Here is an 18,791-nt window from a genome sequence, read left to right as displayed (position 1 = left end):
GACAGATCGCAAACTGAAATGGAAGCAACTGGTACCACATAGGCCTGCCTGTGTCTGGGATGGAGCCACCTAGGCGGGTAGACAATCAGTCATGGTGTGTGCATGGCATTGCTTTCCCTGGATATATTTTTAGTATGTCTTTTTTTTCTTTTTGCAGTGGCGTCTGAGCTCTATCCCCATAGATATCTAAAATACAAGCTCCCTGCATATTTAATCACTACCCCTAAATATTTTAACCAGAACATTGTTTCTTCAGGATGATTTATTTCCTCGTGAATCAAGAGATGGATATATGGTTGGCTATATGGTTCAAGTTTAAGGAGTTCATTCCGGGAAGTTGTAAGCTAAATCAGGAGAAGAGTTAGTGAAAACATGGTTGAAACCTAAGGGAATTTTCAGTTCCTGGCAAAGATAATCAAGTGTATTTATCAAAGCTCTGTCAATTCCAGGGGACAGACAGCAAATTGGCTTAAACTCCAAAGCAGACATGTTGGCTCATATCACTGAGATTATTCTTACAGAAGCTCACAGGACCAGAGGAGGAGATGCTCTGGGGCCTGTTCCTACAATTGGGTATCCCCGACTCACCTGTTTGCTCCATCCAGTTCTCATTTCTAACTTCATTTTCTAGACAGGCTTTCTCTCCACCTGGTCATCTTAGGAAAGATGGTGGCCGATAGCCTCAATGACACATCTTCCCAACTTAGAACTTCTCTTTTTCTATTGCTCACACACCAGACTCCAGAAAGATTTCTTAATAATGATAATTTCTCTCAGAATAAGCAAGAATGGAGATTTGTATTTCAGAATAAATGGCCAACATGAAAGGGAAACCTGGACTCTTAAACTTTAAAAAGTCTTATATTTAGCACATCTAACAAGGTAAAACATAAACATCATTTAATCAAGAGTTTATGTGTAAGATGTTAGGTATAAGAGCTGGGAAAATCTTTGTCTGGTGTGTTGTTGGCATAAACAAAATGAATTATATAATCAAATTTGCCTAGCCAAGTTTTATTTACCCATGCAAGGTCTTAATTCAGGTTAGCTTACATATAAAGCTGGTATACTATGTTTATGCAAGTAGTTGAATTTATGGAATTGATTTCTCCTTTTGTTTATTATCCTAATTCGAAAGTTGCCCTAATAAAAATATAGTTTGCATATTAGCTGTAGTAAAAGGACATCAATTGAATCTAATCAATGTTTCTTAAAACTTTAACCAAAGAAGAAAAAAACATGCAAAAACACATATGATCTTCTTAATTATTTAGCTGGGCAAGACTCAATGAAAGAAATTAATTTATGAGATCATGAATGATTCTTTATTGGCTTATTTCAGTTTTTCCTCCTAAAGAAAGACTTCCTTTGTTTCTGAACCAAAAACTGTTGTGAAGATGAAATGAGATCTATAGAATAAGTCTTCAATAGCTGTTTCTTCTTTTTTCAATCTCTTCCAAAGATCATCTTTCCTGGTGACTTTAGAACAAGCAGTCCTCTAAGTTCTCAAATTTCAGAGTCCACCAGAATCACTTGGGAACTTGTGATATATACCACTGGTGGGGGCCACTTCAGAGCTATCAAGTCAGAATCGGCTGGACCAGGGCTGGGCACTTGTATGTCTAACAAGTTCAGATGGACACCAAGTATCAGAACTGCTGATCATAAGTTTTGTTTAAGTCAGAGCCTACACCAATGTCAAGGTTGGTTTCTTTGGTTCCCAAATGTTGAATGAACTCTGCATCTGTTATAAAGAAAATTTGGAGCTAGAGAGAAACTTAGAAAGTATTTTCTCTGATTCCAGGGAGGTGAAGTGATTTGCTGGGGACCACTCAACCAGTTGCTGTACAGCGTGTTTGTCCCTGGGCCCTGTCCCTCGCCAGGGTTGTCTTTGAGCATTAAAGTTCTCCTCTACTTCAAATAGCAGAAACATTTATTTTGGGATTGGATTTTCCTACTTCTGCTGCTTATACATTGTTGGCCTGAATATGTCACACTGATTCTGAGTATGAGGCTGTACTTTGTACCAAAATAGCTTCCCAAGTCTGATGACTGGGTATTTTTCACTTTTATTACCTGATATAAATACTCCTTGCCCAGTCTTCTGTGTGGATATGTGATTTACGACTCTGCCATTAACATTCAGCCTGAATGCACTTGGAAGAGTATTATGAGCAAAGACCATTGATCAAGCACCGTACAATTCATTTGGCTATTTTAGTGTTTCAGGAACATGAGAGGTTTAGGGAGTTACCTATTGAAAGAATTGTCTCCTATTCATAGCTTCAAGAAAAATTAGTTTTTGGGAATATAAATTTATCCCATTTTTTCAAATATAGGGAAAATACAGAATTTTTAAGTGCCCACACACTTATTTTAGAATTGTACTGCATGAGCCCTGGATGAAAGACAATCACAAATGATTTACAGTGATGTCTTTGAAACTAGATTCCTAGAATTAACTGAGTATCTCAAGATTAGATGTAAATAATGTGCCACATTTTAATTACTTGAATTGATGTATCCTACCTGCTATTGCTTACGTATCGCTAGTCATGGAGGATTCATGTGTTGGAGAACTGATCCTCACAGTGGTGGTGTTGAGGTGGTGGAAACTTTAAGAGATGATGCCTTGTGGGAGGTGGTCAGGTTATTGGGGGCCCTACCCTCAAAGAAGTTAAGGTAGTTGTTCTAGGACCCCAAGTAGTTCCCATGAGAGTGAGTTGTTATGAAAGAATAAACCTGACCCTGAGCTGCTCTCTGGCTTCCTGTCTTGCCACATGATCTCTTCTGTCTTGTGCACTCCAACCATGGTATTCACCATAAGGCTGATTAAATGGGATTGCCTGATCTTGGGCTTTTAAACTCCAAAGCTGTGACATAAATAAACCTCTTTTCTTTATATATTACCCAGCCTTAAGTTATTTTTTTTTTGTAGCAACAGAAAATGGGCTAGCATATAACCTTTAATTCAAATTATTGTTAGTAGAAATCAGTCCTTCTCAAGCTGTCTCTTAGTGATTTCCAAATGACTCCCAAGATGTACTTCATATATCTTCCTGCCTGGACCTCCTGCTGTGGCCTTGTCTGTGGCTGACCATTACAGGATCCTTCTTGTCATGTGAGGCAGTCCTCCTCCATTGTTAGCTGATTCTATTGCCACTACTGAGGGCATACTCCTTATGTTCCTGTCTCTTGATACCCTATACATGTAAGTTTTAAGGATGATTTCCTAAAGACTTGAGAAGAATAAAAATAATGTAAGATACATAGAAAGAATGGACCAGTACTGAGGTTTTCTACCATATCCAAGCTCCTGCTTAGGTCCCCTTTCTGTTTACCAGACTGTAGCTTACTTCCTACTGGAAGGTACAAATGCATCGGGATCTATGCCAACTGTCTTGCAGCTCTAGAGAAAAGGTGGTTTCTTTCTTACTTCTGCTTTTGGCCTACTTGTCCTAGACAACTTTCTGCCTGAATGAGTGAGAGTTGGAAATGCTTGTTCTCTACAGGGGAGCCATACAGGAGAGAACAGTCTTGCCATACAGGCTCAGTAAGAGAATCATACCACGACCAAATATTAGCATATTTCCCAAAAGATGGGTAATTCAGTCTCAAATAAAAACCAGTATGAAATATGAAAAACCCAACTGAGTTGTTCCAACTTCAATCTGGACAACCCCATCTCTTACTAGCAAGGATTCCTAAATGGGGAGAGGGGTGAGAGGCTGACCTTTTTGGATGTCATCATGTTACACAGATGGATTCCTCAGGGTAATGCTTTTCTAAGTGTGGATATAAAAATGCCTTCCACAGGGCCCTTGACGGCATGGCTGATGAGTGAGTGTCATCCACTTGCTCACTCTTCCACGTGCATTCCTCCCAAATCTGCAGGCTTACTTGGACAAGGGGACCCCATTGGGTAGTCCCTAGGGATCAGCCTCCTGGGACACAGAACAGCAGAAAAGGACAGAGAATGGATTTGCTGAGACAGATGAATAGTTGCCACCTGTGCTGGTGTGGAAGTATTTAGGGGGGATTTGGACTCCTCTCTGGGAACTCTTGAGTGTTATCACTCAGCCAAGACCTTGATTTTCCTGAAGACTGGATTCATATCTGCAACTTGGCTCTGTGTGTGGCCTGTGTGAGTTTCTATGAACTTGGGAGCGTGGTCTGGGACAGAGAAGAGGAGGAACTTCTGGAGCTGAGGGATCAGCATTCACACGTGGTGATGGTTCTGAGTCGGGAAGGCAGTAGATACCATACCTGTCCTGCCTGGGCATCTTGGGGCTGACTGGCAACTAGGAAGGGGGTCTTGGGAGACTGGATGACTACCATTTTGACTATGGCAATTTTGGTGCAGAGGAAAGAATACGAGCATCCTTCCCAGAAGAACTACTGGGCCAGAACTGTTCCTTATATTGAAGGGCCCAGGGCATAGGTATGACTGAAAGCCCATGCACTTCGTATCTAAATGTTCAGAAGTCATAATTTCAGCTGTGGCTATAGATGAGTAGTTGTTTCCGACAGTGCTCTCCAGCAATTGTTCTGGCCACCTGGAGGCTGAAGAAATCATGTCCTGTTTCTTTGGCCTGTTGTCCTCTAGCCTGAGTGGTAGCCCGTCTCTATTGGGACAGGCAGGACAGGTGGTGGTCTGGACTCAGATTCTGATGGGTGAATTACCTGGCTGACTGGGCCAGGGACTGACCTGGGTCAGGCTTCCAGGGAATTCTCAGTTCTCAGCACCTGCAGCATCAAAGAGGAAGGAGTCCATTGTCAAACTGCATTGGGAAACCATATAGACCAGCTCCGCTCCCTTCTCCTTGAGGTACTCACAATTATCACAGTGTGTAATAAAGGTTTTGATGGATCACAAGGTAAGAAAATCTGCTTTGCTTTGTTTAACTCAGCACTTTTCAGATGGAGTACTTAGTTGGGGACCCTTCCTTTTCCCATAAGCTCTAGTAACATCCCAGGGCACCAGAGTTCTCCAGCATGCTTAAAGAATTGCTGCTTTTGGAAGAGTTTTTGGACTTCAGATGCAGAGAACTAAACAAAACAAGTGGCATGTAATTATCACTGGTTTGTGTAAGGCAGCTGTCTAATTCATTTGTATATCCGGAGTCAATTTATCCATGAGACACAGTTAGCACAGTGCCATGGGATCCATGATACCTTCAAGAGCCCACGAAAATGTTCCAGTTTCTTTTAAGTCTTAAGTAAAAATGCACTTTAAACTCAAAGACATTTAATACATACCCATGGAAAGACATATTTGTCTTTATACCAACATGGCTATAAAATGCTATTTTAAAATAATTGCTTCAATGAACAAAAGGACCCACAAAGACAAAAGGTGCTAGGGCCCACTGGAATGAGAATACAGCCCTGTATTAATTAACTCTTTATCCTAGATCCTAGTCCCACTGTTCCCAGTCCTTGTCCCAAACCTTTTATTGTATATGGTTATTTCTGTTTGAGTGTGTCTCTGAAAAATGTAGATTGTTGATTAAATGTATTTTGTGTTAGTCAGCTTTCCATTACTTTAACAAACACCTGAGATAATCAATGTAGAAAGAGAAAAGGTTTGCTTTGGCTTTTTTTTTTTTTTTTGGTGGGACTGGGGTTTGAACTCAGGGCTTCACACTTTCAAAGCAGGCACTCCACTACTTGAGCCACACCTCTAGTTCACTTTGCCTTTGTTATTTTGGAGATGGGGTCTTGTTAACTATTTCTGGGACTAGCATCTAACCACGATCCTCCTGTCTTCCTGATCTCAGCCTCTCAACTAGCCAAGAGAACAGGCATGAGCCACAGGGTCTGGCTAGTTGGGGAGATTTTAGTTCATGACAGATGTGCCCTGTTGTTTTGGGTCTGTGGTGAGGCAGTATATTACGGTGGAGATACATGGTAAAGCAAACTGTTCACTTCATGGTTGAAACGCAAAAGAGAAGAAGAAGAAGGGCTTGGGGTTCCATTTTCCCCTTCAAGGACACATCCCCAATGACCTAAGACCTCCTACTCCTTCCCACCTCTTAAAGCTTTCCATCACCTTCCAGTAGGGCCAAGCTGTGGATCAAGCCTTTGACATTTTTTTTTTGTGGGACATTTAAGATCCAAATTGTAGCAATATTGTTCTATTTTTTGCTTTTTTCCACTAAACCCCATGTTTAAAAATCAATTTCTGCTGCTATAGTGAGTGTCCAACTCATTGCTTCTATGCACTACAAAATACTATGCCTGTGCTGTGTTTTACCCATTCACTCTCCCAGTGATGCAGGACCAAGTTTCCAGCTCCCAACTAGGTTATGCTATGATCTGCTGTGGGTATTTTCCTCCTAGGCCTGTCTGGCAATGTCCCTAGGATATGGGCTTGGCAGTGGAATTTCTGAGTCAGAGGGTCCCTGCATACTTAATCTGTCTGTAATGCCAATGGGCTCTGCAGAGAAAATGCTGTTCTCAGAGTTTGAATTTTCTTTGTTAGACAGCTCAGGGTTTGCTATCAGTTATGTTAGCTTCATAAAATAAATTGGATAGTTCTTCTCTTTTTAATATTCTGGAACATTTTATATTGCACTGCAAATAGTTGTTCCCTGGAATTGTGAGAGTATGGGCAGACTTCTTGATGCCAAAGCTCTCTTGAAGACAGGCAATTCTCTGAAAACCTTTTCAATTTCTTTCTTGGCTATTGGTTCCAATATATTTTAATGGTTCTCCATCTGATGTTGGCACATAGGCAGGAATAACTAGGTCCATGAGACATAAAGATGTACATTTTTGTTGTTTATTACTTTGTGACTTGCTGCAATACCTAAGAAGGACTCTCTGTGCTCAATAACACTATTGATGGACTTGAAGTTATTATCCTCCAAACGCAGACAGTAGGAGCTCGTTCTCTGCATGTCATATAAATTTGTCTTGGTCAGTGAAAAGAATTTTGTTAATGATCTCAAATTTTTGCTTTAAAATTAATGATGGTGTCATGCACTTTTTGGCATTAGTTATAAGTATATAAATCCTCAAGGATTTTTTTCTTCCCTAAAGAAGAATTTGCCAAGGCTAGCAAATTACTACTTATAAATCATGTGAAACTTTTGAAGACGGAATCATTCTGCTACTAAGAGAACATTTTTTTCCTACCTTCGTAATAGTCACTTCAAAATTGCATTTTTTTCATAAAGCTGCCCTGTCCTGAATTCTGTTTCAGGAATAACTAGTGCAGGGAGTGTTGCTGGCTTGAAGATGAGGAGGTGGCAAGGCATGTGGGCAGCCTGTGGGAACTGAGACTGGCCCCTGGTGACAGCAACGGAAGAGGAACATCACAGCTACAGTTAGCTGCAAGCAACTGAATTCTACTAATGACAAGAATGATCCTGGAAATGAATTTTCCTCAGTGTTAACACAGCTAATGCTTTGACTTGCAGAGTACAGGTCTCAGCCATGCTGTGTTGGACATCTGACCCACAGAATTATATGGATTTTGTGTTTCTCTCTCTGTGTCTCTCCTTTTTCAAGGTAGGGTTTTGCTGTGTGGTACGGGCTGGTCTTGAACTTGAGTTTCTCCTGCCTCAGCCTCCTGAGTGCTGGGATCACAGGTGTGCACTACCACCTGGCTATGCCTATTGTTTTAATCCACTAAGTTTGTGGTATTTGTTATACAATAATAGAAAATTAATATGAAAATCACCACATCATGCACATCCTAGGGGCAAAATGAAAGAAATAAAAAACTTGGTTCTGTCACTAGTTGGTCCAGGTGAGCACAGGGAGGAAAGGGAGGCTCTTCTCAGGTTCCCCTGGTATATGGACGTGGTGTGCCCACATGCCTCTCCCTAGGATTGCTGGGGATTCAAATGAAGTATAAACATCAGAAGTACAGAGTAATCATTATAATATGAGTTCTAGACTCATGGAAGACTCTACATAGGATTCTTTAAAATAGAATATACACGCATTTGAATGAGAACTTTCTTGTGCACCCCAAGGATATACAGAAAGTACCCCTTAATGAAGTGTTGAAATAAAGAATGGAGCCCCACAGGGGCTTGCAGTAGCTCAGTAAGCATACACACATTGTGGACTCTGAGCCTTCCTTCCACCATGCAGACTTGGATCAAGACCTTAATAATGAGGGGAGGGGAACTGGCAACAGAGAATGGAATGTGAAGTATCAATTAGCATCCAAAAAACAGAACCGGCATCAGCTATTACAATACATAGAATGTAATGTAGCAAATAGGCATGGGAAGGCTGGAGGATAAAAAGGGAGCCCTGGGCTGAGGGAGTAGCTCAGTGGTAGAGCACTTGCTGAGCATGTGCAAGGCCCTGGTTAGCAACAGAAATAAACAAACAGAGATAATAGCTACAGTAGCTACTGCCCTCTGGGCCTTGTGAAAGCAAGAGAAAGGGATGGTCTAGAAGAAGGGGCCGATGGAGCTGGGGTGCAGACCCCTGAGGGAGGAAGCTATGTCCCATGATGCTGAAATCACTGAGTAGGTAAAAGGAAATTGATTCTGGGCGTGACAAAAGTTGGGGTCTGGAACAACTGCCAGTGCTGGCCTTGCAGACTCAATGGTTACAGGTAAAAGAAAAAAAATTGTTTTCAGAGTCCAGTCACAGCATCACAAAGCAGTTTATGAAAGTATGGACTTAGAGCTGAACTTCCCTAATAGCCAGCATAGGCGGTTTCCAGCTCAGGCCCAGGAAGCCCAGGTTCATTTGTAGGACTCTTAAGACTGTGGCTGGGGTGGAAGGTGGGAGAGCTGTCATTATCAACTCCTGTTTTGCTTGAAGAAAAGATCCCAGATCTCAGGTCCTCTGAAAGGGACAGCTTTCTATGGGGTGGTGGGAGCGGGTGGTAGGTGGTGGGTGGTGGGGGTGAAGAGGGTCTGTAAGGTCTGTTCATAAGGATGATATTGTAAACAGATTAGGACTGATGGGAAGGGTTTATTATTATTATTATTTTGTGGTACTGGGGATTGAACTCAGGGCCTCCTGCTTAATGGGCAAGTGGTCTACCACTTCACCAAGCCCCCTAGTCCTTTGCTTTTTAGTTTGTTTTTCAGATAGCATGTTACACTTTTGCCTGGTCTGGCCTCAGATCTTGATTCTCCTACCCTGCTCCCGACTAGCTGGGATTACAGGCATGAACCATTGCACCTAGTTCACAATTTTCTTTTAAAGATAATAGCAAAACAAATATGGCCACTTCATCTACCACCCATCCTTCCAAGTGTCTTGAGAACATCTGGAAGGTACTCCTAGTCATCTGAAGTTTTACATGATAAAGGAAAATCCTTTTTTTAATTGGAACTAAGTACTTCTGGGGATTTTGTTGCATTTAAAATTGTGAATATCTAAAAGTTACAATATTAAAATTGATATTTTTAAGCCTTTGTGTTAAATTTAGAAATCTTGTTAGACTTTTTATAAAACTTACAAAACAAGAGCAACCACTTTTAGTGGTTCTCAGATTAATGTTAAAGTAACTCAATTTGAACAGATTAGATTCCCTTAAACATTGGTCCCACTTACAAATTTAATTAAATTCTCTTAAACATTTTAAACTGAATTTATACATATGATTATTTAATTTTCTTAAGTGCTTCAAATGCTTGACAAGTCAAATTTATGACCTAACAAGCAAGACTTTTCTGAATACTCAGATCACTCATGAACATGCAATAAATTAAATTTATAAATGTAGCTACCTTTTTGTTCTCTTAAATATTTTAGTGCTAGTTAAATATTTGTTCAAGATTTCTTAGGCTTTCCAACTTAAAATAACAAATTAGAACCCAATTGGTTTTCAAACTGAAGTCCTAAAGCTAATCCATCAATTTCCTAATCTGCCATAATCTTCAATTAAACCTATAGATTATCCAAATGATGACAAAACTGATTTCTGAAGTAAATATATAAAACTGTTAATTCTTTGGCTTTGATTTGCTTCTCCATCTGTATTTGTTGTAATCTTTTCCAGAGTTAGAAAGGCATTTACTCAATTATAGGGAACAATTGTACTATCTCTGGTGGGTCCAGAAGGCATGGTTAACCACTCATGACATGGTATCTTTGGGATTTATTCCAGGACCCAGACCTATGGGCTCCATGCTTCTTGTACCATGGATGATCATGTTGGACGATATTTACAACATTTGTGAAGATGAGTTTTTAAGTCCCTCCTGGGTTGCATATAACAAATTTATTTGCTGTTGGATCCAATTCTATATTCTTTCGTTTTCTCCTCATGTCTGACATTTTAATGCCTTCTGTTGTCTAAGCCTAGTCATAACTTAAAGCCATTTCCATTTCTTATCTTTCGATCTTCAGCACAGCATTATGTTCTTTGCTTGTAGCAGGATGACAGATGTGGGTCTGCGTGGGAGAAGGCCTCCAATCCCTCCCTCTGGATACAATCTTGGATAAAAAAAATAAATTTGTACCCAATGCAAAGGAACTAAAGCATTTCTGGAGGAGCAAGAAGCATGAGTCAGCCCCTCTCTCCCACTCTCACTCTCCTTCCTGTCTTTGCCCTGGAAAAGATGCAAAATTTGTATTAACCAGAACAGAATACCGTGCTTGTGCTCTAAAATCCCTCCTGTCATATCCCAGGAGAGGAAAAGAGATCTGGATTTGAATCTTGCCTCTGCAACCTAAGACAACCATGGCTATGGGAAAGTTGTCTCATGTTGCCAGTCCTATTTTTTCAAATTTAAAGTACCCAACTTCCAGAGTACTTGTTACAATCATTTAAGATTATGTACACAAGGCAGACAGCAGTGTGCCTGGCACATTGTTCATTCTAATGGCCAGTCTGTTGATTCATTTATGCAACTCCTGTCTGCCTTGCTCCATGTGACATCCTCAGCATCGAGTGGGCCTGGCACCAAGGCTCCATCAATAGTTGACTACTCCTATTCAAGACAATATTTGGGTTTTTGTTCCTCAGCTGCTAGAACTATTGATGTTGGATGGTAATTGCTCCTGGATGACTTGCTTGGGGCTATATAGAGAGAGCTGATTTTCTGTGGATGCTATGGAGATTGTTTTGCATAATGTATGTGTATGCTGTTCGATAAAAAAGATAAAGCCACAGTTATACAGTTACATGTGTGGTGTGAGGCCATATCTAAGGGTGACATATAATTCACTATGTCCATCACCTAGACAAGAGGTCTCTATTCCAGAATTGGGTGGGAGAAGTATAGGTAGCTAATCTATTGGGGATCTTTCTTTCTCTTGGACATTACCACAGATATGACAATGACTGGGGAAGAGATTGCAGATAGGAAGTCTTTATGTGACACCCCCCCCATGTCAGCACAGGTTAAAAAGCTAAGAAAGAAAAGGTTCCAGCCCTTTGGAGCTAGAGTAACAATTAGAATAGGGTAAGGCTGAGACTCACAGAGAAAATGGCCATTCAGAGTGAGAAACTGAATAAACTGACCAGGGGTTCTCAACTTCAATGGACCAGGTAATTCTTTGTGGCAGGGGGCTGCCCTGGGCAGTGTGGGAGGCTTAGCAGCTGTAACTGTAGTCACTGTAACAGGGCGGGATGGAATGCTCTACTCACTAAACCAATAGCATTTCCCCAGTGTGACAATCAGAAATGTCTAGACATTGGCAAATGTTCTCTGCCTGGGGTAAAAAGTCAAGAAGAGCTGAACTAAACTGTTCCTTAGGTTTTATGTATTTGATTTCTTTGTATGCTTTTTGGCATTTTGTAAAGTCTTTTTGAAAATTCTGTCCCAGCCGTGCCAAGGGTAGGGAACTGTTTCTTGTCTCTGCATAAACCATGTCCTTAAAGGAGGAACAAGCAGATCTTGGAAGCTACTGGGGGTTGATTTCTACTTTGTAGGAATCAAAGCAACAGAATCCTAAGGCCAATGAAACTCAGGAGTTGGCCACCTGGAGATTCTCTTTCAAGAGTTCAGCCATGTTAAGAAGAATGTTGGGGCCAGGTGTGATGGTGTACACCTATAGTCTCAGAATTTAGGAGGCTGAGACAGGAGGATCACAAGTTCCAGGCTAGCCTGGGCTACATAGAGAGACCATGCCTCAAAAGAAGAAGAAAAAAGTCAGGGGATGGGGTGGGAGGCGATGGTAGGCTTGCTTATGTTGTTCTTCCCATGAGTTTTTGAAATTTTTTTCCCAACATGAGGCAGGTGCACAACAAAGAAGTTTTGAATAAATACCATGCCATTTTATTGAAACCTAATTAAAGCTGAATTTTATAGTTTCAAACTGGGAAGAAAAACCCATGGAGTATAAAGGTTTAACATGGCTGAATGCCCAAGAAATAAATATAAGAAGCTCTTTATGGCTTTTCCAGCTATGTCACAAATTAAGAGAGAATGACAGTGCCATTTCCCAGGGGCCAAGCTTCTGCAAATGTTTTGGCCTTGTTTTCATGGGCACCATGGTTGACTCATACAGGACTCTCCCTCTTGGCATCTTTTATACGGAGTGCTGGTTGCAACTTGTTGGCACAGTTAAGATTTATCCATCTTTCAGATCCCCATGTTTTCCTCCCCCAGCTTTTTGGCACAATCCATCCAGGTTCCCAATGTGTCCCAATGGAACCACCCAACAGGGTAACTTGAAAGTGGAATAATTTGGAAAACTTCCCAGTACAGGTATCCATGGACAAGTGACAAATGCATGTCCTGGTGTTCATTTGCATTTTTAAAGCATGAGCTATTGTAGGAGAGGTAGGGCTGTTGCTAGGACACGGTTTGCATATTGAGGCCAAGAAACATTAGGAAATGATGTGAGAGATTGGGCTCGACATTGGATAGGGTTGGGAGGTTGCTCAGGCAAGATCACTTTTGGGAACTCATTTTGTAAGGGAGAGAAGCCAGGCATGGATGTATCTATGGTGTACTTTAATACTCTGGAGATGGCCGAAGCTATGGGAGGGACTAGCAGGGAGAAATATTTCTGGTCCAGAAGGATGCAGGATGTCTTCATGGAGGAAAAGGCATTGGAACAGAATCATGTATGGAATTTTGACTGATGGATGTGGCTGGATATGGAAGGTGTCCCAGCAGAGAGGAATGGAACAGTGTGAGCAAAGGAACAGACAGATGCACCATAGGGCACGTGCTGGGATTTAAGCATGATGAGGGCTTAAGATGTGTGATAGGAAGAAATGGAAGATAAAACTGTAGGAATGAATTCAATGTCCATTTAATGAATAAGTTAAAGATAGATTGTAGTCACATTATAAAAATTTGAATCTCAAATTAAGAAGTTAGGACTTCTGGCTGTAAGCAAATATGGACAGTGGGCCATGAAAATTTTTATATCAGAAAAGTTACATCAGATTTGCATTTTAGGGAGATAAATTTAGCAAAAAAAAAAAAAAAAGTATGATTCCAGAACCCACAGGTCCCTACTGCTTATTCATGGTACCTCTGTCATTCTGGGTTGTTGAACATTTCAAATCAACCACTAGGGACATGAACACATTTTTAAATGTTAAGAGTTTTACTAGAGAGAGAGAGAGAGAGAGAGAGAGAGAGAGAGAGAGAGAGAGAGAGAGTTATATTCAAGCTGAGTACAAATGGCTTACTCCTGTAATCCTAGCTACTTGGGAGGCTGAGATCAGGAGGATGGTGGTTCAAGGCCAGTCTGGGCAAATAGTTCATGAGACCCCCATCTCCAAAATAACCAGAGCAAATGAACTGGAGGCATGGCACAAGAGGTAAAGTGCTTACTTTGTAAATGTGAAGCCCTGAGTTCAAATCCTCATGCTCCCCAAAAGAATCTTAAAAAAAAGTAAACTTTTTTTTAAGAATCTTAAAAAAAAGTAAACTTAAAAACTACTGTATAACATATTTTTTTTTTGTGATACTTGGATTTGAACTCTGGAGCTCACACTTACAGGGCAAGTACTCTATCACTTGAGCTAAGTCTCCAGACCTAAAACTTTCCACTTAAAATACATTTATTTAAGAAGAATAAAACAGCAAATTAATTTAAAGGGAAAAAAAGTCATCCCAACAGAATAGGTGAATAAGCAAAAACCATGAAGTTGGCGTGTAAATGACTAAAGTTTGAGAAACACTGAAGCAGAGAGACCCAAGATTAGAGAAAGATGGCTGGTTACTGATTAGGAGACATTTGACCCACCCATGTGCAGTCAGCTAGATCACCAACAGTCCTGTCCTGTAGTGTGGCACATTTTCAGCACCCAGCTCATCCAGCACTGACATGTTAGCCTTTTGTCTTCACTGATGCAGGAGAATTCCACTCTAGTTACAGGGATTTCAGACATTAGGAAGAAAAGTGGAGAATGCAGGATCAAACAAGTCCCAAAATATCAGGGTAGGTCTTTTACTATGGGAAGGCAAATATTATGAACCTTTAGAGTGAATTTGTGAGGAGGAGAGGTAGCTAGAAGGAATAGTCTTTTGTCTTTTCTATCCAGGAGTAACTGCTCACCTGGAAAACCATCCTAGTCCAGTGGTAGCTGGAAGTTAGACAAAGACTCTAAGTGCCTACTACAGGCCCATAACTAGCTGCCTTTAGGGAAGGGAAATCAAGAACGAAGAGGCAGACATGCAAAAGAGATTTTTTTTTTCACTGCATACCCATTTGTATCCTTTAAATGATTCCTTATGATATGCATACATTTTCAGTTCAAAATGTAAATATAGAAATATTTAAATTTTTATAAACTCATATCCAAAAATTTGCTAAGCCTCTAATTCTACTTCTGCTAATATTTTCAGCATTTCCTTCTAGTGTTTTCTCTATTTATACATGCATGTATTTGATGAAGTTGGGATCATAACCCTTTTGTATCTTCTTAGACCATTGATGGTAATTTTATGAGCACTTTCCCATAGATTACATATTCCCTCCAAAACTTTTTTCCACTTGGTGGGAGGTAGCACAGTTTAACCATTTTTAATATTGGACTTTTAACCTCTATTCAACGTTTTGGCTAGGTAACAGAATTAGGAATGGCTCCCTCGTGGACTGAAATGTTTCCATGGCACATTCTATCATTCCCTTTATAGGTAAACGCACATATCTTTAGCATTTCACATGTGAACAAATTATTCATTATTTAACCAGATTGTAAATTTCTTGAGAAAACAATTCATACCTATACAAAATTTTTAATTTTGTAAAGATTGCCTAACAGATCACTCAAGACTACCTAGCAGTTCAATTTAAAAACAAACCAACTAAAAAACACATCAATGAACTTCCACAGACTTCAAGCCTGGTTTCTGAAGCAGAAGAAAGAGGTCTCCTAACTTTAGTGTGGGGTGTTAACAGTGCAATTGGCTAAATCATGTCTGCCATTTGGATGTTTAATAAATGGAAGGGTGGCAAGGGACTTAGTGGGTTGGGGAGATGTCTGTTTGCCCGGAGTAGTTTTTGTCTTAAACCACAGCACTATTGAAATGTAATTTATACACTATATACTTGCTAGGCAAGTGCTTTACCATTTGAACCACATCCCCTTCCCCAATTTAGTGCTTCTTAAAGTACTACAACCACCAATTATAATTCTAGAACATTTTCTTCACCTCAGAAGAAAACCACACACCTACTAGTAGTCACTACCCACTTCCTCTCTGCAATCATTAATCTCAATGGATTTGCCTCTTCTGGCCATTTCATAGACTGTAAATAGCAGCCTGTGACATGTGGTCTTTCACGACTGGTTTCTTTCACTTAGTGAGATGTTTTCTAGGTGTGTCCACACTGCAGCATAAAGAACTAGAAAAGAAATTTAAATCCATTTCTCTTCTTCATTAAAACACAAAACCAAACAGCTTTTACTTAACTTCTGACACAAAGGTGGTTGATTTCAGTCTTGGTTTGGTTTGTGGGGACACTTGTGCTCCCCCCTCTCCATTGTGGTTCTCTTCCTCGTTCTCTTCCTTTTCCTTCTTCTCTCTTCCTCTTCCTTACTCCCCCCACACCATGGAAAATAACTGTCTTCCTGCTCAGCCTCTCCAGGTCTTAGCACACTGTAACTATCACATCCTTTACCTCTTTCCCCTTTTCTGCTCCAGTCCTCATTTCTTCTGGTCTAATTTTAAAAACCAAGAAGGAACTGTCTCCTTTTTTAGCACACAGCTTTCTCATCCACATCTGCTGACTGATCACAGGGGACTTTCCTCATTCTGGGAGTGGTGGTGGACGACTTCCTCTTTGGTCAGTGTGATCTGAAGGGTAGGTAAGTACGCTTTGTACAAAAAAACATAATTTACTGAAATACCCTTGAAGCATGCATTTTCTCAGTCATGGGACATTAAGATGGCTTGTAGTATATAAAAATAAGAAAAACAAAGCCCTACTAAAGTATCTTATGTTCCTTTTTCCCCCCCAGTACTGGAAATCGAAGCCAGGACCTCATGCATGCTAGGCAAGCACTCCACCACTTGAACCAAGTCCTTAGTCACTCTTTCTCTTTTGATTTAGAGTCTCAGTAACTTTGTTTAAGCTGCCAAACTTGTGATCCTCCTGTCTCTACCTTTCAAGTAGCTGGGATTACAGACATTCACCCACCTAGCAGTTTATATTCTAATATGAAATCCAAAACATTCTAGCATAATATTTCTTCACAATTGTTTATTGGACTATGTTTTGTCTAGGCAGTAAACTTGCCAAGGGCTAAAACTGTTAGCTGTACCCACAATGCTTTGTACAAGGTTGGTCTTTTTTTTATTATTAGGATATTCTAGAGTGCTAAGGAAGGTCAGATGAAGGATAGATTCAAGAAATCTTTATAGAGAAATAGTTTCTGTGCTAGGCTGTGAAGGAAGACTGGGATCTAGATAAGAAGAGCTGGAAAGAGAATTCTAGAAAAGAGAAAATATACAGACATGAAACCGTGGGAGGCATAGAAAGGGAACATGAATCAAATGAGTGATTAGTTAACTTTGAAACAAGAAATAGGAAGGTTAAGAAGGAGCACATCAGGTTGCCAAGTCTTCCCAGTAAGGAAAGAAGCAAGGTTGTCTTCAAAGGATAGAAATGGGGGTGGAATTTGGGTCTAACAGAGGTGGAAAAGTGTGGAGTGTGGGTTAGAGACTCAGACACGAAGAAGTGTTAGTGGGTCATAAAAATATCTAACTAAAGCTTTGGACCATATTGGTTGTAATTGGATCAATTTCTTAAGCATATTGGTACACACTGTATTGTGCTTTCATAACTTCTAGTCTATTACATATTGAAGGACAGCATGCATTCGTTTCTTCATCAGTTAGTCAACAAATCTTAGTAAATACCAACTTCAGGCTCCAGCAACACAGCGCTGAGTAAGTCAGACAAGATCACTGACTTCTTGAACATTTACAGTGTAGTTTGAGTGGAGATTTAAAAAAGGCAACATAAATGTGTGTAATGTTACCAGAAATAATTATGTTACACATCATTACTTAACAACTATTAATTCAAAATAATATACAAACATAAACAATGGCTACTTTCGAGCTAGCTGGATCACCCACAGTTTTCAGTTCAAATATTAGAAAATCCAAACATGGTACATTCAAAACGCACCTTCTCCAGAACAGAGGTCAAACTGAAAAGGTTTTTATTGTATTGAGGTGGGCAGTTACTCAGCACAGTATGAAAGGCAATATGAAAATGTACAGGACATTTCAACCCAAACGTATTTATGTTTAGTTTCCGGGGAAACACGCTAAGAATTGTTAAGTCTTGGTAACAATAGGTAACAATTGTAACATTTCTCTCTTGAATGTATTCATGTGCGCATTTAGATGCTCAAATGCTAAAATAATCCTTCCCTCCGTCGCTCCCTCCCCCCTTCCTCTTTGAGACAGGGTCCCACCCCATAGCCCAGGGTGTCCTCAAACTCAGAATCCTCCTGCTTCAGCTTCCCAACTATTCCTGCTTTCAAAGAGCTCCAACCTAGACCAGGAAGCATGCATCAGAGGATACTGGCTCCACAGACTGAGGGGAGAGTACCGAGGCTGGCCTTGAAGGCTGGGGGAGGTGTCACTAATGTCACAAGTAACTTCTTAACTTTCCTGTGAGGGATTTTTCTTGGAGGGGGAGGGGCTCAGCTCAGATAGAAAGAACTGTGTTAACAGAGGTAAGGAAGAGTAAGAATATAGAGATGTAGGTAAGGAAATACTAGAAAGTTCGGAACCTAACGTTTTTGGTCCACTAGTAGATACTCTAAAATTATTCTTCAGTGACTAGTCATCCTTGTTAGGAAAGGATCACTGTAGCCATTTTATAGATGAACTGAAGCATGGAGAGATTAAATAATCGTTTTATAGCTAGAAGAGGTAGAGCTAGATATTGCTGCACGGGTTGTTTGCACAACATGTGATTTGATGTCACATGTGTCATCAGGTGTCTGAGTGAGGGAGTAGAGTGGACATGGTAGCAGTTTGGCAATCTTTACATGACATTCCAGGGCACATACACTATCACACTATCTTTCATGGGAAGTCCTAAGATCTTAAAGTTGGGTGGGTAAAGCCATCAGTGCGCATTTTAGGAAGATAAGTGTGACAGGCTGGGGCAAGACTGGGGACGGCAGTGATGAAAGCAGGCTAGCAGACAAGTTAGGAAATGCTCTTGTGTGGAGCTAATGCGGACAGACAAGGGAGTGGCAAGTCATGCAGGCTGAGGGAAGGCCTGGAAATGCGGTAGAGAAAGAGTCACCATCACTCGCTGAACAGATGGATGGAGGGAAGAGAAGGGTTGCAGGACGGTGCTGAGATTTATGGCTTTGGTGCAGGGTGATACCCTCAGCCAAAACAGATGACACGCACACAAAAAGGACT

Source organism: Castor canadensis, chromosome 9 (assembly GCF_047511655.1).
Source record: "Castor canadensis chromosome 9, mCasCan1.hap1v2, whole genome shotgun sequence".
Classification (NCBI taxonomy): Eukaryota; Metazoa; Chordata; class Mammalia; order Rodentia; family Castoridae; genus Castor; species Castor canadensis.
Note: the sequence above shows the minus strand (reverse complement) of the source record.